The sequence below is a fragment of the Cryptotermes secundus genome, unplaced genomic scaffold (assembly GCF_002891405.2).
Source record: "Cryptotermes secundus unplaced genomic scaffold, Csec_1.0 scaffold104, whole genome shotgun sequence".
NCBI classification, from domain to species: Eukaryota; Metazoa; Arthropoda; class Insecta; order Blattodea; family Kalotermitidae; genus Cryptotermes; species Cryptotermes secundus.
This window is the reverse complement of record NW_019722423.1, coordinates 145,552-170,270: the sequence shown is the minus strand read 5'-3', so window position 1 is coordinate 170,270 and position 24,719 is coordinate 145,552. Positions and strand designations below refer to the sequence as shown.

Genomic DNA, 24,719 nt, shown 5'->3' with positions numbered 1-24,719 from the left:
ATAGTAAACTGAAGTGAAACGGAGAGTTTCATGGAGGTAGGCCTAGGCCCAATTTGGGGCTGTAGCGCCACAGAAAAAAAATATATATATATGATATCACGATTTCACTGGCTATATACTACCAGTAATGAAAATTTGTCGGCAAAAGTCGAGACTGCTCTATCGACTGAAGCACAGGTAACACTGTTTGGCGGCTCATTCCGTAATTACTAATGACAGCAAGGATTCATACGCGTTGGAAGTAGAATAAGGACACCCGAGGAAGCCTTACTGTTTTATACAAAGATATATTATGTTGTCAGGTATTTAAATGATTAGACACGGGGTTTGGATAGGTAATTGGATTTAATGGACTCTTATAACATGCAACTACAAGTAATTAGAGTTCTATCGCCACCTCACGCACTTTAAAATTCGCTGTAGCACGCAGTAAGTCTTCTCTATCTTACCTAGGCGTTGCATGATAACGGCTCCCAACAATATTGATTCCTCAGCTTCCGTGTTCACGTCCTCATAGCTGCTCATGGCCTCAACTCCTGGCCATTGATTGCTATCTACGTCTCGCTATCGCACACTAACCCTCATTTCCGGCCCAGAACTCACTAACTGAAGACTGCCTGCAGGCTTCCCTGGCTCAGAGTCAGAGTTGCTTTACAACTGGCGGTTTACGCCAATCAGTTCGTCTTGGCGTCAGCCCCTCGAGGCCCACGACCACAGATTTTTTCCAAGTGAACTCTTGCGGTAATAGTCCTTATGTAACATCCTCTCCATGAGTTTTCTGTTGTTATGTCTGTTCTCCAACAACTCCATTTTCGCGAACGTGTTTACAAAACCGTTGCTTAGCATTGGCAGGCTGTTTAGGCTGCAGTAGCCTTGTAGTGGATGTTTCTTCCCGCTTCACAATTCTGGCTTTCAGTCGCCATGTCAATTTTTTACTGTGTTATATCACAGAAATGGGGAGCCGGGATAGCGTAGTTGGTATAGCGACTGGCTACGGGCCAGTCGGAGTTCGAGTCCTGGTAGGATCAAGAGTTTTCTCCACGACGTCAGGATCGGCTCTGAGGCCCACCCATCCTCCTATCAAATGGGTACGGGGTGCTCTTTCCCCCTGGGGTAAGTGACCGTGGCGTGAAGCTGACCTCTCACCTACAACTAGTGCAGAGGTCAGGAAAATGTGGATATACACATCCACTCCCCCATACGTCTTCATGGCGTAGTGCTTAATTAGTTAAGCACAGGGACAACTCTACCTCTTTTAGATTGCAGAATTGGGGGGATGCTTGGTGCTATCCCATCATTCGCACAGAGAGGTTCGCAAAACCCTCAGACAAGATGGACGACGTCCAGAATGAAACAGGAATAGGCCTACCATCGTCTACACCGCAGTGATCTGAGTGATATCCTGGCCCACTAGATGAAATTCACTGGTCCAGGCATTTCTGCAGTTGGGTGTATTCCGAGGGAGGTCATTCAGGGGCTAAGGGATATAGCCAGAGGGAGATACAAATCTCTCTCAATTATAACCCCTCCCCTCCCCTCACACGCAGTGTCTGGGGATGTCAGGATCACCAATGATGGCTGATAACTCAGTGCTAATGGTTTCTTTGCAGGAGAACGTTTCACTCGGAGACACGTAAGATTGATGGTCGCTTGAACGTCTTTCCTGCCGTGTAGTGTGCCATTAGGGAGCTGAGTGTGTGATAATGTTAGTAGGCAGAATTGCAGTTATGGCAGGGACAAAGTTATCAGTTGTCTTCCATCCCTCGAGGAAATGGAGACTCAGTACTCGCTTAAACCGCGATCGAGACTTTCAAAATAATTTCTAGTTCATAATTCATCGTTCATCCTGCCGCTCGAACCTCTAGAGTCTAGCTACTGAGGGTGTCGTTAAATAGCGCACAACAAATCTCAGAAGAATTTCCGCACCCATTGGATCTGTCCCTGAGACACTACACTTAAAGAAAGCTACATTCAAAACCCCCGTTTTAACACTGTCACGTAGTAAAGTGCCTGCAGACTGGGTTTGGATTGGTAATCGTTTTTATTGAACACTTACAGATCCGTAATTACAAGTAACTATAGCCCTATCGCTAGTTCACACACTCAGCACTTAGCAATTCAGTACAGCACGCACTAAGCCTTCTCAGTTTGCTGTGTCTTCACCCGTTGTCGCCTGGTAACGGCTTCTAACGCCGTAGCTTCCTCAATTTCCGTGTTCACGCCCTAACTGGTCGGTGACTGTATCACAACTAACTCCCAGGCTAACGGCATTCTCACACCCACTTCCTCCTCTTCTGCTTGTCTCCAACTGACTAAACTCTACACTTGTCCTCCTTATAACTCCACGGCACGGATCGCATATTGTTACGTCACGCAGCTGTCGCACGGACAGCGTATAGAACATTCTTCCCAATTAGTCCATTGGTGACTGTTAGGAATCAGTTGCCTAGCAACGAACATTGTTGACAGAGTAATTACTTAGCAAAGGGTCTACATGTTACAATCTTTGCCTCAGATTTGGAAGAATACATGTCGCAAGAGACTTGTTGTACCAAATTTTCTGCCTGTTTCCTATATTTCCACACCATTCTACATGTCTAGCCCATCCTAACTTCCCTCTTTTAAGATATTCATGCAGAAAGTGCACAGGTTTGTAGGAATATGCGAAGTTCCCACGCCCGGGACTATGGATTATAAGGTTGTGTGGTTCGGAGAGAGCCCGACGTTTCGGAGGAACATAATTGCTTTTAACTTCAAGGTCGAAGAGTAAGTCAAGTAGCAGGAGCAGGCGACAGGCTTGCCTGGTTTATTAACTATAAACTTTCCAAGGAATAAAAGCATAAATACATAAGCAGCAAACCAGTAGGCCCACATACATGGGCAGTATCGTTTCGGAGGGACTTGGTTCCTCCATCTTCATAGTGGCTATTTTACGACGTCAGTATCGTCGAATGGTGGGACTACTAGTGAATTAAAAAGGATTTGGAAGAAAACTGTGATCTAATTGTGGTACTGTCCTGGCAGAAGCCTGAAGTGACTGAGGAAAGGCACCGACGACCTCAGTCACGATAGCAGGTGTCCCGCCCGAGATTCGAACAGGACATCACCCAAATACGAGTCCAGAGCGTTACTGCTATGCCAGCCCGCTCGGCTGGAAATGCAGAACGCGGGTTTCTCTGAAATGTTGGTGACCATCTATAAAACTACATGGCGTCATGTCCCAGAAGACAGTAATCTTAAGTGTTTTGAATTTAAGGTACTCAGAGCGGTAACTATGAAGTGCTCCGTCTAGTGGGATATATAACGCCGCGTAGTCCAGTGAAAGTAAACAGACGTTTCGGCGGAACATACAACCTCCATATCCAGGGTCGAAGAGTAAGCCAGACAAACAACAGTCAGAGTTCTCTTGCTGTTTGTTTCGTGCCACTTTCTCGCTTCACTTTCCTCGTTTTTTTTTCGAGACTGAAAACAGAGGCGAGATGTCCCCTCCGGAACGTCGGCTGACTTTCACCGGACTAGACAGAGTTTTATTTTCCAGAAGACGAAAGCTCTTCTGAAGTAAGTAAATAAATGGACGAAAGAACTACGGCTAGACCAGAGAAGCAGTGTGATGGCGTACCTCAGGCAGTCCGAGTTACCCTGACACTTTACGGAACCCGTCTGAAGTGGGTGTACCGGAGATGTCGTTTGTCACGTCTTCCAAACTGAGAGGAAACAAATTGCGGTGTTTGCCACACACGATAGTTCAATTATGTACGAAATTACAAATACGGTGGGGTCACAGGCGGGGTTAGAGGGGCCCGCGCTTATCCTGCTTGCCCGGGTGATGGACGAGAGCCCAGCCCGGTGCTAACAAGCTGCCAGCGTATAGGTTAAAACATTCTTTTTATTTTTAATTTATTGCACTAGAAACTTTCTTTGGAACCGGCTTAGATGGACTTTCATGCGCCCCCCCCCCCCAAAATTCATTCGTAAATTTATAACTTGTGTAATGGGATGCCTCTCGAGTAAGTGGGAGGTCTCCCTACGTGACGTGTACACACTGCGCAAGTCAGAGCTGCGTGACGCAGTAACAGCGTGCTTGACAAATGTGACGAGAAACAAACCAATCTCTTATTTGGATTGCGCCCGTGTGTAATTATTTATTTTGTTCTGTGTCGGTGTATTATCATATATAATAACTATTAAAAACTTTCCTATTTCAGATGAAAATAAGAATGTAGATTACATGACGCAAGCTTAAGAATTATAAGTGTATTTACATTTAAACGCGAACAAGAATTATTGCATGCTTTAGGATAATTTATAGAATTGTCATGCAACTGGACTGCAGGAGTGCGCTGAGGTACTGCTGCCTCAATAAACCGCATTTCTTTATACACTAAACCCTCGGTAATCCTGATTAAATGGCGGGGAAGTCATACGGATTAAGTGATAATCCGGATTAGTGAAGCAAAATATATCCCTAAAAGACAACAAAAAACTCCCTAGAAAACAAATGAGTGGAAAATTTAATAATATAGTTAGTGCTGATGAAAATAAATAAAAAGAAATATCACTAGAGCCCTTATTTAAAAACTATAAATAGACAAGAAGCTGAAATCCAGGGTCTCCTTCATCCAGCGGAAGTCCATCTTCGATAAGGGCGAGAAGTTTGTGATGATGGTATATTGGTACAAATTTAATGTTTCTGGACATAACAGGACGATGGATAATGTCAAAAAGCATAATATTTGTACCAATCATGGATATTTTCTTGCGTGGTTTCAGTCTCTCCACCTGCTGCCCGCAACAAAGCCAGAGGTTCCTCTTGCTCCTAAATGCCACGTGTCTTAAAGTACGTACTCAACTATGAAAAGCATTTTTCATACTTCGATCTGAATTAACTGTAACCGGATTACAGAGGGTTTACTGTATTGCAATAGCTAGTATTCTGTACTTGAAACAAGTTTGAGGTTGCGTCATCAAGAGATAGTGGCATAGATGGTTCAGTCAGCACGCTGTAAGAACCAGAACAAGGATTTTATTGAACACGGGAAGATTGCATGTCAGAGTATGACGTAACCTCAGAGATGTGTTAGACAAGAGACCTGTTTACCTGCATGCCAGGAGTCCCTATACCAACGAACTACGGGCTGGAAGGCCCAGGTTCAATTTTCAGCAGTGCTAGGCTTTTCCTTTTTGCTCAGCGTCCAGACCGGTTCTGAGGACCACTCGGCCTCCTGTCCAGTGGGTTCCGGTTTCCTCGGGCGTAAATCGGCCGGGGTGTCAAGCTGACCGCTCACCTGCATTCATGCCGAGGTCAAAAGCACAATGCAGCTATACCGCCACCCCTCCAGATGTCTTCATGGCATAGTGCTTAACTGATTACGCACAGGGAAGGCTTTACCTATGCCTACATAACTTGTACTCTTCACCAAGTATAAAGAGAATGATCAAGTGAAGGAGGATGAGATGGACAGGGCATGTAGCATGAATGGAGGGAGCGAAATGCATATAAGATTTTGGTAGGAAAGCCAAAGGAAAGAGACCACTAGGAAGCCAAGACGTAGATGGGTGGATAATATAAAAATGGATCTTAGGATCGAATTGGGTGGTATGGACTGTATTGATCCGGCTGATAATGGGAACCAGCGGAAGGCTCTTGTAAACACGGCAGTGAACCTTCGGATTCCATAAAATACTGGGAAGTTCTTTAGTGGCTGAACAACTGGCGGCTTCTCAAGAGGAGCTCATACTAAGTTATGTGCCTATATACCTACCTTCCCCCCCCTTTGGTACTACAGCCCCAGTGGGCCCAGGCTTACCTGCATGAACTTCCCCGTTCATTTCGGTTTTTCTAGATCTTACACATTCGGTAGGACTCCTTGGGCGGGTGATCAGCTCGTCGCAAGGCCTCTACCTGTACACAAACATAGAAAAACGCACACAAACTAAACATCCATGCCCTGAGTGGGATTCGAACCTACGATCCCGGTTTCCAAGCGAGCAAAGACAGTACATGCCTTATACCGCTCGGCTACCTTGACCGGCAGTGTATAAGAATAATATATAAGAATTCAGTTCGTATCTCACAGGAAACAGATCCGAACCCACGATCCCGGTTTCCAAGCGAGCGAAGACAGTATATGCCTAGACCGCTCGGCTACCGTGACAGGCCATATATATACCTACTTAACTGCTTCATTTACTAAATGATTAACCGACTTACTCGCCGACTATTTAGCAGCGTAACAGTGAGCCTGGCTGTTTAATCCGATATATGCGTCGGTATGTACGCACCCTAACAATTATCCAACAGACCAATCAACCAACCAGTTATCTAACTGTTTAAGTTAATGACTGATTCACTACCCGTCGATATACTCAGTTATTCAGCCGAGCCAGGACATTGGCTGTTTCCCATGCAACCGCGTTAATATAAACCAAAACAAGTTCTGAGAAGAACTAATCGTCTACTGCCATTTGATACGACACGGACCGCATAGAAAACGACACGTCCAACAATTCTTCTATTGCGATTGCGTGTATATTCGTTGTAGTGTTAACGTTTTTAACTCACCGTTGCTTAGCAACAACTGATGGGCATTTATGAAGAACGCTGTTGTGATGGGCCCAGATGCCACGATATACGTACCAAGTTTCAAAAAGATTGATCCAGGCATTCAGAAGTTAATTGGGAGGGATGCCTAGACAGCATGGTGATCTCATAAGCCTATTTTTATTCTCTTAAGATAAGGAAAGTAGGCTAACAAGGCATAGAAGAAGTCGACAAAGATGTGGTTTTCCAGCTTTGGGGGGGGGGGATGAGTTGAGAGTGGGGCAAACAACTCATCGTCGAAACAGTGCCTTATTGAAAACTGCTTCACAGTGTCTTTCGTTGTTTGAGCCCTCTAATTCCTATAGAAACTAAACTGCATATGCGCAAAGCGTCGCTGAGTGAACATCCCCCCTCCCGCCTCCCAGCACTTAATATCCACGGTTTGAATTTGTTGTTGTGAGATTTACTTGTGGACTTTACTTTGGTTTCCGTATGCCCCGTCTAAACCGCGTGCTTCGGCGTGATGCTGACATCTAGCGTCCACTACCTGCACTAATTCTTGTCTTTCTGTTATCATATCGATAATTGAAATCCCACCACCGCGACAGTTCTGGCACTACAAACTAATGTCCCTCGCAAGCTGATTTGACAAAACGACTTCCTAGACTAGTTCCATTCGATGAATGAGGATCATGTCCATGCTAAAGTGTTCTTAATGCCACCGTTTGTAATAACATTCACATAAACGTAGACAACAGAATGGAGTACAAACGTGCATAACATGCGTATGAACTAGTTAGTTAGTTAGTTAGTTACTGGAGAGGGTGGGTTTCCCCATGCACTTAGACCTGTATTGGTCCATTGTGCTTCCCTCTATGATATTCTACCAGTCTCTATAGCCTACCGATATTGGTGCGTACCATCAGTCCCGACCGAGCCAGCGAGTTCGGCCTCTACTGGCTTGGCGGTATCTATAATTCTTCCCCCATCTATCAGAGGCGTTAGAGACTACTGTTGGGCGGGAAACGTCCTTGAATTTGGCTCAGTGACCTCCTTTGGAGATATGAGGTTCTTTTACGTGCCGTAAAGCTACGACACGGACCCACGGCTTAAAGTCCCTCCCGGAGGACTTGTTCCCTGAATTTTTCCGCCCTTAAAAATTCCACGACCTCCGCCGGGTTTGAACCCGCGTACCACGAGTCATGAGGTGGGAACGTTACCTCGAGACTACGGAGGCCGCTTGCGTAGGAACTAGCATAAATATGAGTATAACCGTGCGTAGTAATGTGCTTATAAACATGCTTAGAACATGGTAAAATGTGCACAAATCATGGGTAGAGCCATGTTTGTAGCATGTCTGTTAACATAGCTTACATGGTGCAGTTCATGAAAAGGTGCTTCAAGGCTGGATAAAGCGTAATTAGTAAGTTAGTTATGAAGGCAAGTAATGACGTGCACGGAAAGATGAACGTGGAAACTGTCACAGCAACGCAAGCAGTTCCCATAACGGAACATATACTGATGACCCTGTAAATAATGCTTGAATATTACTCTTTTATTCTCTGTCTAACGACCCTGTCACTATTTCACACTGTAGCATGGAATAGTGAGATGATAAAGGTAAAGCTGTCCGTGTAACAGGCCGTGGAGTCCCATAGGGTTGTGAGACTTCGAGGCTCCCCCATTTTTAGTCAATCTGCTCACAGATGGCGGTGAATTTGTTAGCCTTACGTGTATGCCGCCCTGTATCCCCAGAGAGGTTCGTGGTAACTCACCTCTTCATGTTGCCTTACATGACCTGAGCACCTCAGCAAGGCCGTTAAACAACGCAGTTATCTATGACGCAATAGTAGAGAGCTTGTTGAGTCCTTGCGCACCTCACCATTGCAGCCAATAGTCGCCTCATGTTCATTGTGTAATCAGATAATTGCCAAAGGAATTTTATTCACACAATTATATGTGATATTTGATAGCGTCAATACAAAACAAGGAACGAAGATTTTTGTCTTATGCTATGTGATGACCTGTAGTCTGGTAAATCTTTACCATCGTGTAGGAGAAACCTGTTGCTTCCCTTCTTCTACCATGAAGAGGCAGGGAGTACGTTCCTCCGAAAGATCGGTGAACTACCAGATTACACGGTGTCACATTCCATTCATAGTCACACCTGTGAGAATTTCAAACCCAAGAAGTTGTTACATGAGTCCCTTGAGATAATCGCGTTCCTCGGCCGCATTTGACATTCTCATGCCTGTGACTGTAAAGAGCTTGTCTTCTGTGCTGTAACGCCGTACAGTCTGGAGACAGCTCCAAGTTTTGCTGCCATCTTCATGGTCGACGAGGAAGCTAAATAAGAAAGAAGAAACAAGCGGCAAACCGAGCTCGCTTAGCTTACATTTTCCCTGAAGATATATTGCTCCGAAATGGCGGGAGTCTCTCCGAACTACATGGCGTTACAGCCTACAACATCTCTGTTGGCTTCGTTCGCTTCTTGATTTCTGTGTATCATTTTTCTTCATTCTGTTGTTTTAAGCAGGTGCCAAAGTCGGAGTAACAGAATAAGGAAGGTCCCTTATGTTCCAGTTTGTAAATCTCGTTTCCTCGTATTTGCATCCGGTTATAAAGCTGGAGTGTGTCGCCTGCAGTTGGCGCGGCCATGTTGAATTCTCCTGTCGTACGTCTGCTCTAATTGGCTGTGGTAACGCCCGGAGATGTGTGCAGCCCCAGAGGTTTACAAAACTAATAAGCCGTGTGGCACTTGAGGTTTACGGGTGGCTCTGGGCAGTCATTTCGCACCTAATGAGGATATGTGGAATGTCCCAGGAGGAAAGGTCAATATTCTGGGAGGTCATAGTATCAGTCATCCAAAACAAGAAAGTGTATAGGTTACATGTGTCCTATTCCGAAAGGTTTCCGAGGTACAACACAGTTCCAAAATGTTTGATAAGAAAGAGATATTACGTACTGTTTCTAACACCGGTATTTGTTGTTCAAGTGAAAAAGCTAGTACAGTTTACCTAGTGTAATACATTTTCGAAAATTCCAACATGAACATCAATACACTTTGCAGCTCGTGTGAGGACATGGCGTATTGCTCGTCTGTACTGTGAAATAGCTCTATCTCTGAAACTGTTTGGAATAGGACACGCGTACATATTCAACTTTCTCGCTTAGAATGACCGATACTTTGACCTCCCAGAATATTAACTTTCCTCCTGAGACACCCTGTATGTTTTGACTCAGTCCGCCCTTTCGATGCCTATGTATCCTAAGATTTCAAGAATTTTAAACAGATCTGGGCACCAGTTAATATTCAGTACCAATAGAGATGTTGATTGTAATGTACTACGTTTTTTTTCCCCTTGGCACTACAGCCCCAGTGGGCCTAGGCCAACCTCCATGAACTCCGGTACCACATATTACGACTGTATTTTTTCGTATGTGAATTTTATTGTTCTTAATATGGTAATTATGAGGAGTCTTCAGGAATTTTATGCCATGTAGTCTGATAGATCGTTACTGATGATTCGCCATTTTGACGTCTCACAACAAAGAAAACAGCTTTTCCCATTATTGCTTCTTTTAATGTGAATTATTTGACAGTTGTGTTTATTTGTTCAGTTAGATACACTGTGCTTATGTCTTGATTTGTAGTGACTCAAGTTCATCACTAATTATTCCCACTATTTCAACTTCTTCCTTTTTCAAGGTTAACTCCTAATTTAAAAATTCTCGAAAAATGTGCCTCCTTTACGTTCAGCTTCTAAGACAAATGATTTGTTTGTTTTTCATAGATGAAAATATTGCGAACCAGTTAAACAGAACGCTTCTAGGAAATACAACAAATATCGATCAATCGCAGTCGAGTATCTAACAGTTTCGCACGCGTTATTCATTCGTGCAAGGATTATAATTGGCACAGTTACTGACAATTATCTTACAAGTCCGAACATTTGGAATTAAATTTGATTTACTCTCATTCCAGTGCAACATAACCAAAACCCAGTCGTTAGGGCAGGGAGAGTGCCACACACCACCCATAACTCAGCACTGCTTCTTGAGCCCCACCGCTACATAACAGCAGTAGGGCTCTGATGTGACGTGGTTACTCCCCTTGAATGCCTTCCGCTAAGTGGACATTCAGTTCCCACTGATTTGAATGCAGTAGTTACTGGGCAAACTGGCTCATGCAGCAAAGCACCTGACTTGTATTGTGCAGGTACCGGGTTCGGATCTTGGCAAGAACTGGGGGTTTTTCATGATCTCCCTCAGTTCCTCCAGTCAAATTCTGAGATAGTATCTAAAATCAGGCCACGACCGTTTCCTCCCACATCGTCTCCAGTTCATTCTTAATTATATTGTCACGTGTATAATTGACTATAGACGGGGGTTTGGATTGCTGAATAGATTCACTGACCACTTGCAGGTCGTAACTACAAAGAACTCTAACAATATCGCTATTTTCAGACTTTACAGATTTCTAGAGCACACGGTGTACTGTTCTCAGTCTGTTACTAGACGTTTCCTGGTAACGGTTACAACAATGGCTATTCCTCTGCCTCCGGGCTCAAGTTCTGCCTTCACAGACTCCCGCACAGAATTCAATTTGCAAGGACCGAGTAGAAAACACAGTTTCCATCAATACGTCTATTGTTACATGCTTATACGTTGTCGTGGGAACCTGTTTCTTTGCAGTCGTTACGTAGTAACGGCTCTACACGCTACATCATCCATAGACGCTATATAGCGTATTATGAGTTACTTTAAGCGCCTCTAAATAAATCACGAATTGCGAATAAACGCAATAGGCCTAGTTAGGGATTGGGTGATCCGAACCATCCAAAATTACGTTAAGTTCGGGTTTTCTTGGCAACGACTCTTCAAGTGTTAACACGCAGCATGAACGAAATTTTATATAGTAAGTCACGAGCGAGCAGACGTCATATGTTTCAGTGTATCGTGTCTATTCTATGAGTACTGATAATATTTTCATGTGGATATGTGAAGTGTAATATATTATACGATGGTTTACGATTGACTGTTTGCGCGTGCTATTCATGGGAGATGGCATTAAACGTCGGCTTCGACGTATCATTCGACAACATGTAGGACAGGAAAGGAACATGGCAGAAAGCAGGGGAAGTGAATACTATTAAAATTTAAAAACAAAAGATGAGAGACCCCCATTGAAATTTCAGCGGGCGTTACACCAATTTATTGTTGCATGAAATTTTAGCTTCTCACGGCTCTGACTATGAAAGGTGACGTCATATAGTCCGGTAGATGTTCACAGGCGTTTTCGAGGAAACTACTCCCTCCATCTTCGGGGTCAAATAGTAATTCATACGAGTATAAGGAACTTAATCCTCGCTAAATTCTAGCTGATTTCTTGATTTACTGTTTGATGATCCTGTAATTGAGGTGGTACGTTCCTCCGAAACGTCGGTGAACGTCTGTCGGACTATACGGGGCCACATCCCGGAAGATAGTTCTCTTTGTGTCACAACCTGTGAATTTGCAATGATGGACCACGCGTAAATAATCTTACTGCAATATATTGAGGCAGCCGTGTAGACATTTCTAAACTATTACCTTGAAGATGATAGCTATAATGATCGCCGAAACGTCGGATAATTTAATAGGCTACGTTGTCAAAATCCAAAACCCTACGCAGGGACGAGTCTTGTCACGAATGCTTAATTTTTTACAACTCTTGGGTTTGGGGGTGAGACTGAGTCCACTTGCTACGTCCGCCACGATTGGGCCTATTGTACCAGCCCCGGGTGGTAGATGGTGGTGATTCTGGAGCAGTCCTTGGAATGAGATTTGTCAGGGAAAACCGAAGTACTCGGAGAATATCTACCCCAGTGCTACTTTGTCCACCACAAATCCCACATGATCTGACCTGGGTTCGAAGCCGGTCACTAACCACCTGAGCTGTGGCACTGCCTCACACGAATACTTAAGCAAATTGCTTGCTGTGTAGCTCACTCAGTATATGCTATGGGCTGGACGACCGAGAAATCGGGGTTCAATTCCTAGAAAGGGAAGTATCTTTTCTTGTCTCTACAATGCCTTGACCGTCTCTGGGTCCCACTAAAGCCCCATTTAAATGGGTATCGGAGTGTCTTTCCCTCGGGATAAAGCGGCCGTGGCGTGAAACTAACCACTCAGCATCTAGTGCCGAGGTTACAGATACACAGTGTGTCCAGATTCTGTCAGGACTGTGTTCATTAAAAATACAAGACGTGAATTATTTTCAAAATTTCACTCTTTTTATACAAAATAGTCTCCTTCTGAATCAATACATAGCTGGAATCGGTTGAAAAGTTTTCGAAAGCAGTCACTGTACTCCTTTTGTGGAATCGCTTTTAAAACTGCGGTAGATTCCCTTTGGGTGTCCTGGATGGTGTCGTGACGGTCTCCTTTCATAGCCAACTTAACTTTTGGGAACAACCACAAATCTGCTGAAGCCAAATCTGGCGAATGCGGAGGATGATCAAGGACTGATCCCTTTTCTGGCCAAAAAATCGGCACGATCTTCGATTTATAGGGTGGGGCATCGTCGTGGAGGACCGACCAAGAACCTTGCTCTCGATATTCAGGTCGAATTCGAAGAGTTCTCGCCACATACGGCTGAGGGCTCCGAGATAATAATCCTTTGGATTCCTTTGGAATCGAAGAAAACGGTTAGCAGTGTCTTTACTCGACTCTTTTGCATGCGCACTTTCTTTGGTTTCGGCTTCTTTGGGCTCAACCACGCTGCACTCTGCCGCTTTGTGAGAGGCTCATATTGAGAGCACCACGTCTCATGACCAGTAACAATCGATTTTGTAAATTTTGTATCACTTTCGGCCGACCGTAACAGTGTTCCACTCTGGCATGTTTTTCATCGCCTGACAGCGCGTGCGGTAGAAACCGCGCACAGACCTTCCGTTTGCCCAAATCCTCGGTCAAAAATTGAGGCACAGTACTTTTTGGTATTTCCAAAAGCTCCTCGATGAGTCTTGCAGAAACACGTCTGTCTGATGCAAGGATTTCGGTCACTTTTCACATTTTCTGCAGTGCGACTTGTTCTCGACTTTGATGCACGTGGAGCCTCTTGAATGACCTCCCTGCCGTCACGAAATACAGCATACCATCGAAAAATGTTCGAGCGAATCAAACAATCACTACCGTACACACTCTCCATCATTTCGTACGCTTCTCCGGCTAACTTAAAACAAAATTTGATGTTGGCTCTCTCTTCAACCGCCATTTTCCGACGAGCGTCAGAACAGTACTGTTACATTCAAGGTCAGAACACATGATGCAGAGATGCATGCGCTTGAAATTATAGAGAGCCAGAGCTGAAACGTCAAGAATCTTAACGCCACAACTCGCCAACAGATGGCATTGCAGGACAGAATTTAAAAAAATGAGTCCTAACGGATTCTGGACACACCGTGTATGTAGAGGTTTACCTCTACTCCCCCATACGTGTGCAAAACGTGGTGATTAAGTGCAGGGACAACTTTATATTCACTCTGTAACCGGCCACAGATGAAGCCTCCAACTTATATACTCAAAATATGATAATGTGCTGCCTGGTCAGGGCTATCGCACGTCTTATCGGTCTGTGATACGAGGGGAGTCAGTACATAGGTCACAAATCGATGCAAAATGTAAAATAAATTATATTCGAACCGGGAAAGAAACGTTTAATTCTCGACATATCCTCCACCAACACTGTTACACTTGTCCCCCAGTGCGTCGAAACACAGCAAAAAAGTATTTTGACTGTTGTCTCACAGTAATTTCCGCACCTCCGTTTCAACTTCTTCGTAATAAAAGGTTTGCCACCCGGTTGCGAACCGCTTTACGCGAAAAACACTTCCCATAGTAAAAAATGAACATCTCTTTATGAATATTCTTTGCATTGAGTCCTTTTGACCACTAAGAACGCACAGCAGAACATTGTTCTTCAGTAGCACACTCCTCAAGCACGGTCGCCATTTTCACTACAGAAACCAGCTTCTGAACTTGCGCAGGCGCGTCTGGTACCTAAACTGACATGAAGATGAACTGCGCTGCTACCTAGTAACACACACAGAAAACCTGTTACGTCCATCACAGCTGTTTTACTTCCATTTGTGACCTACTTACTGACCCTTCCTCGTAAATGAGTAAGGAGCAATGGTGAAATGATGATTAGCAGGGAAAAAGCGAAGAATCTCGGAACTAAACATGGTTCCAGTGCCATTTCGTCCGCCACGAATATCATTCACATGAAGACATCCGGGATGGAACTCGGACTTCCGAGATGAGAAGTCCGTGTCTCACCGCCTGAGCTATGACATGACCCATCCAGGGTTACATTATTAATATTTCATGATAATTTGTGTAAGCATTAGAGACGGATTAGGGCAGGTCTGTCGATATAATTGTAATTAGTTTTCGACCTTACAGAATTTTACTGTAAGCTGCTGTAAAGAACAGTCTGCCAGAACCGCGTGTACAGACCATCTCTCCGGCAGTTTTGAAATCCCTGAATATCAAAGCAATGACCGTAGTCATAACAACGCACCTTAGCTTCACACAACAGGGGGAGCATCACAATATTGGCTTCCTGTATCAAATGTTACCTTCACGGGGCTGTTTGCATTTAGACTGAAATATGTTCTGCTGCGGGTGAGCCTGGACTTCACAGGGAATCGGCCTTTCTCAGGTAACCAGGCAAGTGCTCCAACTGACAGCAGGGAAATGGGACGCAGCTGCAAGCTGAGGTAACGGGACGTCTTGTCCCGCGGAATGGGACACTGCCAGTGTATTGCATCGTTCACAGTCTGAAATTTCTTTGTGTCATGTTTAAATAGCAACACGACTTCGGCTTGTAGGAATGCTACCTATGGTCAGAGTAAAGTGTCGCCGTTAAGGTCCAGAGGGTTGTGAAACGTCGAGGTTCCCAGCCTTACGTGCCGGCCGCCCTTTACTCGTAGGAAGAATTCTTGGACTCATTTCTGTTAGAGGCTGAGTCGACCGCAGGACCCTATTGCGGCTGTAAGGATTAGTTCAATTGAAAAATTCAGTGACCTCATCGGGAATGGAACCTGCGATTTCGGAGAGGGTAGTACTAAGCTGTTATGTCTGACAACCCGATACACAGATACGCGTATGCAGGGATGATGTTGCGGTTGCCCATACCAGACTCACAGTCTCAGTAGTTAGTGACCGCCCTCTCGAGTCACCCCCAGCAACGTGGGGAGTGAACAGTAGTAGTGATGCCCCTCCTCTCGTCGAAGAGGAGGCCCCATTTCGAAACACCTAGAACTCTGGAAAGAACAAATATATGGCCATGGGTCCCGACGAGAACCCAAACCAAGGTTGACTGTGTTCGCGAGAACCGGCAGCAATTTACCCGACCGTAGTTCAGTGTCTTCCTGCTCGTACCAATTTCTGTACTTGTTGTACCGCTCCTAGGGGCGCCATGATAGCTCAGTCGGTATAGAGACTAACCTATGGGCCCAACACCCGCGGAATCGGGAGTTCAGTTCCCTGTAGGAACAAGAGATTTCCCTCTTTTCCACAGTTTCCGTACGCGGCGCTGGGGCACACCCAGCCACCTATACATGGGGTTCCGGGGCCGCTTTTTTCGCAAAAAAAAAGGGGCTTGGATGTGACGCTTACAACTCACATCGATCTAGTCCCGACGTTAGGAATGCATGGATGTGTGCCTCCATTCCACCATGTCTTCATGGAAACGTGCTGAATTAAGCATAACGAAATGTTATGTCGTAGTGATCTTTGACGCTCTTAGCGGCATGCTGAGAGCGCACACACGCACGCACATACACACATACAGATAGTGTCCCAGGAGGAAAGGTCACTATTCTGGGAGGTCATAGTATCGGTCACTCTAAGCAAAAAGTGTGTACGTACATGTGTCCTATTGCGAACGGTTTCCGATGTAGAGTTATTTCACTGTACATTTCCAAAATTGTTCATAAGAAAGAGACATTACGTACTGTTTCTAATGCCGGTAATTATTGTTCAAGTGACAAAGTTGGTGCAGTTTACCTAGTATAATACATTTCGAAAATTCCACCGTCAACATCAATACACTTTGCAGCCCGTGTGAGAACATGGCGTGTTGCGCGTGTACAGTGTACAGTGTACTATACAAATAGCTCCATCTCGGTGCAGCTCGTGTGATGACATGTCTTTTACAAAACTAATTTCGATCACATATTCTGCCTTAATTTGATTTCTCTATGACCCTTTCCTGCACCAGTTCCTCGTTACAAGCGCTCTCACATCCGCGGCAGTTACAAAGGCAATGCGGGAGAGAAAATTCGAAGATCTTTACATCACACTCACAGTACCAAGGTCGACGTCTCATTTCGTCCAATTTATTATTCACTTTTCCTGCATTCCGACGCTGTGTACCCTATACAGTTGAATAAGCGTCATTAAATATTCTGGCGTACACACCCGTTGCCAAACAGTGACTCCATAAACGACCGTTTACGGACAACGGCTCGATTAGCACATTCCCGCAGCAACGAATACGCACGCAACAATAGCGTTACTGTTGGAATCGGGGCGTTTCTACGTGATACGTGCCGAAATGTTATAAGCAAGGGGAAAAATAAGTTGTTAGTTATTTCTGAACGGGAGGCTGAAAATAGGACCCAAGCGCGTGAAGTTGAAGAATCTACACCGTTAGAAGCCGTTGCCATGGAACGGCTGGTGAAGACACAGCAGGCTGGAAAGGGCTTAGCGGGTGCTGTGATGATTTGTGAATTGTGGAGATTAGCGATGGCGCTGTAGTTACTTGTAGTTCCGAGTGGTGTGTATAAGTGGTCAGTAAATCGAGTCACCAATCGAAACCCCGTCTATAGTCACCCACACACTTGACAATATGCAAGAACATAATGCACGGTTTGTACCTGCTCCAGGTAGTCTCAAAGGGACGTGGCATTCTTCTGTAAATTTCCATGTTAGTTGTTGGACTGTGATGTATTTTGCCCTCCCATAATGCATCACGTTAACTTCCGCTAGCGAAAGTTGTATAGGTTCCTCTCTACCGCCAGCAGATACAGAGGCACATCAATAATATAATTTGATTGGATTTTCTCACGCAAACCTTCTCTTTCTTCCCGCCACAACACAATACAGCGTGTGTCGAAAGTCGAGTCATGTATTGCATTCTATTTGCTAAACTTGCAAGGCGGGAAGAAAGTGGAAAGTCTCCTCTTATGAAGTTCTATACTAATTTCTTTGCCTTTATTTTAAGACGCTGCCTATGACGAAACGTATATTGCTCCAAATTGTCGAAAGATGTCAAGAATAATACTGTCACGCAGTTATGTGTGACTACGGACGGGGTTTGGATTGGTGAATAGATTTATTGATCACCGACAAGTCATAACTACTATAATACTGTGACATGTGTAACCGTTGCTGGGCAACGGGAGGTGGAACGAGTTACCACGAAGACAGACCCTTGATAAACAGTCGGTTGCCAAGTTACGCAACAGTGGAAACGAGGTTACGCAACAGTAAGGAAAGTGGTGTTTCTCAGTGCCGTGCTGAGTAGACCCGAAGTGAGCCGAGCCGAGCCGAAGCGCGCTGGTTGCTACGCAGCAATAAACAACTCTTGGCAGCGTTCCGCGTTCAAGTCCTTAAGTTCAGAGCCAGAGTTACTTTACGACTGCCGGTTTACCGCCAGTCAGTTCCTCTTGGCGCCAACCCCTTGAGACTCACCACCAATATTATTTTTTCAACTGAATCCTTGCGGCCCTAATCCTTAAGTAGCATCCTCTCTAACGAGAGGATGGGTCTTCGTTTACAATTCCTGCTATCCGTCGCCTGCGCAATCATTCTCGGGTCTCAGCCCCACGGGACTCATGACCGTAATGTGACAAATGGGCCGTTTCTCTAACAGTAGAGGAATGTAAACATCCTCGCGGCAACGAATGCAGTCAACAGTAAAACTGCCGATTCTATGCGACGGCCGGTAAACACCTCTCCCCCTTAAGAACGAGACAAAAATAGGGAATCCATTGATGTAAGATACGCGCTAGTTGCTAGGTTACACAACTATGATGAAGTTTTCTATGCGGTCCGTGCGGCATCTTTATAACGAGAGCTGAGAGTTGTGGGAAACGAAGAATTTTCAAAACATGCTATATGTGCGAAATATACGCTTGACGAAGGGCCAAGCGTATTCATAAAAGACAAACCCATCTTCTCGTCAAAGAGGATGTTACATAAGGACTATTACCACAAAGCTCAGTTGGGAAAAAAATCTCTGGTCGTGGCTCTCAAGGGGCCTGACGCCAAGACGAAATGATTGTCGGTAAACCTCCAGTCGTAAAGTAACCCTGACTCTGGGGTTGGAAGAAAACGGAGCGAGCTACTGCAAAGGTCTCCATGGAAAGTCATTTTTAGTGCCCTGTACGGCACTTATACAGCAACGTAACACGAGTTAAACGCCGTGCCCAAGGCGAGCACCCTAGCAGGCAAAACTAGCCTACCAAAAACAACAGAACAACAGAAACCTCAGGAGGGTAGGTTCCTAGAAGAACGGAGGCGGAAGCAGCGCGCCAAAACGAAACCGACGGAACTTCAAAGAAAGTGACAGCGCAGACCAAAACGTCGCCCGCCTTAAACATCCCCCCCCCTCCCACAAGGAAGTCGTCGCCCGAAACGTTTTCGCCCCCCCTCAGGACAGCGGACATGGACACCGATGCTTCCGGTACCGAGGCTACTTCAAATGAGGAGGCAGTTCCTGGAAAATCAGGGGGGCCGCCTCCAGTAATTCTAACGTCTACCACTAACCTGATTCAGCTGCAAAAACAACTGAAAATTGTTGCTGACTTTTTCAGAAATTCAATTCACACCGCATGATCTGTTTGATGAAAACTATGAACGGCCGGTGAAGGCTAGAGTTCAAGCTCTGCTGGAAAACGTAGACAACCCCCCCCCCTCAAAGGATAAGACCATGTGACATATAAATTAATAAATTCTTTGAAATTGAAAAAGACCTGCGGAATTGATGGCATTCGAAATGAATGCCTCAGGCACCTTCCAAAGCGACCTTTGGTATATTTGACCAATTTATTCAATCATTGCCTTAGGCTGTCCCATTTTCGAAGTCCTTGAAAGGAAGCAAAAGTCATAACCTTACCGAAAGCCGGTAAGGACCCAAAATTCCCTCAGAATTTAAGTCTGATTAGCCTCCTGTCCACAACAGGCATACTATTCGAGAAAGTCATTCTGAAAGTATTCCAAAAGCACGCTGAAGAAAGATGCCTACCTAACGCATGCCAGTTTGGTTTCCGTGCACGTCACAGCACGACTCTGCAATATATGAGGCTAACGGACCACGTGACCCTTAATTTCAACAATAAAATGTCAACGGCTGCGATGTTCTTGGACATCGGAAAAGCCTTTGATACCACATGACACTCTGCCTGGCTATATAACTTGTCAAAATTGGAATTTTCGACCAGCTTAATCAAGCTTAATGTATCACTTCTTTCACAACGAAAATTCAGTATTTCGGTGGAAGGCGAAATATCAACGCCAAGGGAAATGCAAGAATTCAGCACGCATCTGGAAGTTCCTGCGACCGGCTCTCTGTACACAGGTTTCCTTCTGTCCTCAGCCAAGTGCCAAGATCGATATCCTTATTCAATCCTTCCAATCTGTTCATCAGAACGCACCCCGTTGCCCCTGCCTTTCAAATTAAATGAATTTGAAGTTAACAAAAATTTCTCTGTCATTGTCTACAATTTTTCACAAAACTCAGCACCTAATGCTAATAGAATTATTTCCTGAACACCCAGGCTTATGAGCACTGCTCAGCACCTGAATCACTTCCATGCACGAAACTGACGTAGGGAACCGGGCTGTCGGTGTAATTCTCTTTCTTTGTCTTGTTTCAGGGGGTCAGGTTACAAATCTTGGTCGTCACATTTCTGTATCGGCGAATGTGAAGTGAAGACAAGACTTCCTGGACAGCCTTTACAGTACAAGAACGTGCGCTGTTAACTTTTCTGTGAGTAGCAATTTCCTAATCTGCATTGAATGTTGTATTTCATAATGTGATTTCCTTATTTCTGGGGGATGGTTGAGTTTCGTGTCACCAGGAATTCGTCCCGCAAGCCCTGCTCCCTGAGACTGTACTAGCCAGGCATGTGGAGACAGCAACTGCCCTGATGCACACGCTATGTATCGTGCAACAGCACAATCTGAACAGCTCCTCTCAATTGTAAGCAAATGGCTCTTTATGGTATTTACGGTACAAGACCCCGGTTGTCATTTCCTTGAAAACTAAGTTTTCTTGCTCCGCCAGCCACACTGACACGGAATAATCCCGACGTTTCGGAGACTGGCTCAGACATCAAGGACCACAGTATTGTCATGTGATTGACTATAAACGGGGTTTGGATTGGTAATCGGATTTATTGAACACCACAGCTCGTAACTACAACACATATAAAGTCTTCTCAGTCATCACTAGCCGTTGCTTGGTAGCGGCTTCAACGGGGGACGTTCCCTTTCCCCTGGATTCCCGAACTGTCCCCAGCTTCAGCTACAGCAACCCTCAACTGACTGTCTGCCAGCAGACATACTCTCTCTCTCCTATCTGGTAATGGTAGATATTAAAAAAACACGCAGGTAGCACGTACTTGGTTCTTGATTGGTTGCTTGGCTTACCTTTCGACCATGGATATGGAAATAATATGTTCCTCCGTAACGTCGGGTTTCCTCAGAACTACGCGTCGTTTGCAGCCCAGAAGATCTGTACTTTCCGTCGTTGTGACAGTTGATGACTAAAGACGTGTAATTTCCTATGAAGATAACATCTGCGGAGAAGCCCTCGGCCAGGCCTGTGAGTTCCTACCAGCAGGTGACCTTGCTGTAACCACACAATGCTAATGAGTCATCACCAGGGGAAAGCGGCCCTGGGGGCCAGTCCTTATTAATTACTGAATAAAGTTACAATTACACGGGTACACACACTTGCCACACATTTTAAGGCGTCTCACTTGATATTTCTTTCTGCAGGAAGTAACCTCATGCACTGTTCTTATCATAATTAATCTGTACTCTTGTGACGAGGGTATTACAGGTGGGCTTGGAGCCTGAATGTTCCATTCACTTTTAATTGCCACATTTATAATGAGGAGCTGGAATAGCGCAGTCGGTATAGCGACTGGCTACAGGCTGGACGACCGAGGGGTCGGACTTCAAGTCCAGGGAGTGTTAAGAATTTTCACTTATCCACATTGTCCAGACCGTCTCTGGGGTCCACCCAACCTCCTATCCAATGGGTACCGGGGGTTCTTTCCCCGGGTGTAAAGCGGCCGGAGAGTGAAGCTGACCACTCACTTCCAACTAGTGCGGAGGTAAAGAAAACGTGGATCTATACTCCCATTCCCCCATACGCCTTCATGGCGTAGTGCTTAATTAGTGAAGCACAGGAACAACTTCACGTTTCATTCCCCTTTATAATAAGCTTCAGATTTCCGGCACGGCCGTGTTAGGGATTGGCGCTGCGATGCGTTTTTATTATTTGAAGAATGAAAAGAGGGTTCATGAAAATTACGTTTACGGAGACGAAATAAAATACAAATAATTCTACCTGTTGTCATCTCTTTTCTTCAATTCTGCTCCTTTTTATTCTTTTTCGTCTTCTTGTATATACTAAGAGAAAAAAAAAAAAATAAATGTTCAACAACTGTTAAAAGTTCAACGCAAATTCTCATCGCGTGCTGCATAAGCCTTCATACTGTTAACTTTGCCTGTTTCCTTTCGAATCCCTTTCCAGTCCTACATGTTACATAATCATGCGAAGAAGCCGACGTTTAGCGCATTCTCCCACTATTAACGCGCACAAATAGTCAATCATAAACTGTCTGCTTTAGATAATATACGACATTTCACATATACATATCAAAATATTGCCAGTATTCACAGAATACACACAATACACTGAAACAAGAGACTGCTCGCTTCATCATGACTTACTTTCTTACTAGATCGTGCCATAGCTCAGGCTGTTAGTGGCAGGCTTCCCACCGCGTCGGCCTGGGTTCAATCCCAGGTCAGGTCATGTGGCGTTTATGGTGGATACAGTGGCACTGGGGCAGGTTTTGTACGAGTACTTCGGTTTCCTCTACCAATTCTCATTCCACCGACTATTCCACATGCATCAACATCTATCATCCGGGACAAGTAGAATATGACAGTCAGTTGCCGCAGTCTCGCCCACCCCATGAAACTAAAGAAACTCTCGTTGCTGTGGTGACCTGAATTTTCAGAATGACAATGATAAACAGAACCTCTGTAAATATGGAAGAGGCTGGTAGAAATATGTCAAGGTAATGTGAGGATGGAGAAGACTGTATAATCAAGCTAGCCCTGTAACAAGCCATGGAGGCCCCTAGGGCTGTGAGACGTCGGGGCTCCCACATTTTCTAGATAATCAGCTCACAGATGGCGGTCAGGTTAGCCTTACGCGCCGGCAGCCTTTTACCCCTATTGAGAGTCGTGGTACTCTTGTCTGTTAGAAGTTGAGTCTACCCAAGGGCCATATTGCGGCTGGAAGGATTAGGTCAACTGAAAAATCCAATGACTCCATCGGAAATCGAACCCGCCACCTTCCGGCTTGTAATATAGCGCATCAACCAACTACGCTAGCGCTTGCTCCCAGAAATCTGTGAAATGAGTTTTAATCATGACTTCAGAAAATAACAGAAACTCTTTCCCTGATGCTTCGGCCTGAAATGTGGATCGTGAATTGTAAGGAGAAGAAGAAGAGATCAAGGATCAGCAGGTGGGATTCCCCAGGCCAGTCGCTGGATGCACGTAACCAATGGGCGCCAACGTAACAATTGGAGCCTTACGGCAGCTTGGGACAGTTGATACGGTAGAGAATACGGAGAGGCTCATGGCGTGCCTAATGCAGACCTCAGGGAAGAGGAAACATTGGGAGACCTGAAAGAAGATGGTTGGATTAGCAGTAAGACTCGGAACAGACATTAGGAACCCACATCTTGATTGTACACATGACTAATAGCTATTTCGTTAACAGATTCTACCTATTGCATCTTACCTCTTCAGGAATTGCCGCTCATATTTATCGATAGAACCGCCTGCACAATTGCAAGACATGTTCTCCACGCTACAAATGTCAAGACACTACACAGGCCTATTTTGGATTAGATTCACTGACCACTTATACACACGACACAGAACTACAAGCAATTACAGCGTCATCGCTAATGTCCACAAATCACCGCAGCACCAGCTAAGCCTTTCTCCAGCCTGGTATGTCTTCAGCCGTTCCCTGGGAACGGCTTCTAACAGTGGAGATTCTTCAGCTCCACGCGCTCAGTTCCTCTCCTCCCGTGCAGAATTCACTAAACTGTCTCAGAATTACACACTCCAAATATCACTCATAAAGTCTTCTCTTCACAACCGGACATTCAGCTGAGCACTCTTGCAACTAACTGGTTGCCCAAACAGTCCCACTTACATCTCGGCACGGACCACATAGAGAACATACTTTCCAACAGTAACTCTCTTGTTGCGTGCGTATTCTTTGCCGCGGGAACGTGTTTACCTAGCCACTGCCTAGAAACGTTCGCGGCGCGGACCACGTAAAACACCGTTCTTCTATTTTTGCGGGCGCTACCTAGCAACGGCCTCTGTTTACAGAGTCGCCGCTTAATGATAGGTCTGCACACCAAAACGCAGTGGAATTGTAACGCGTTTTATCTTACCCAGACGCTTTTGTGAATACTCAAATGTTACAATTTCCTGCACAACATGAACTGATACCCTTCTAACTTTTGTGAACAAGGTAATGAACGAGGAGCACTGGCTTCTTGGATGCGACTTCGTGTATCGCGTAGAATTTCACCGATGCATGAACATATCGCCTTCATCTTGAGCGTCGAATATATTCTAAGAAAGAAACTAGCAAAAATCAGTCAGCATACTGAATCAGCTGGCCAAGATTTCTCGGCTGACCCAGGTGGCTGATTGCTTCAGTATGTTCCCCCGAAACGTTGGTGAGCTACCTGACTACACGGTGCCACATCCCAGAGGAAACTACTCTTCATAGTCACCGCTGTGACATCCTCAAATCCAAAATGAATGCTCTTTCAGATTACAAAGGACG

At 45.1% G+C, this 24,719-nt stretch overlaps 1 long non-coding RNA gene across 1 annotated transcript in view; it reads left to right on the top strand.

The window, feature by feature from the left end:
• The window catches only part of LOC111861279, a 95,315-nt gene extending 74,737 nt beyond the window's left edge, over window positions 1–20,578 (top strand). Inside the window, exon 4 of the long non-coding RNA XR_002842208.2 lies at window positions 20,473–20,578. This is a non-coding gene — a long non-coding RNA (uncharacterized LOC111861279). The remainder of the gene's footprint in view (window positions 1–20,472) is intronic.
• Window positions 20,579–24,719: the final 4,141 nt, after the last annotated feature.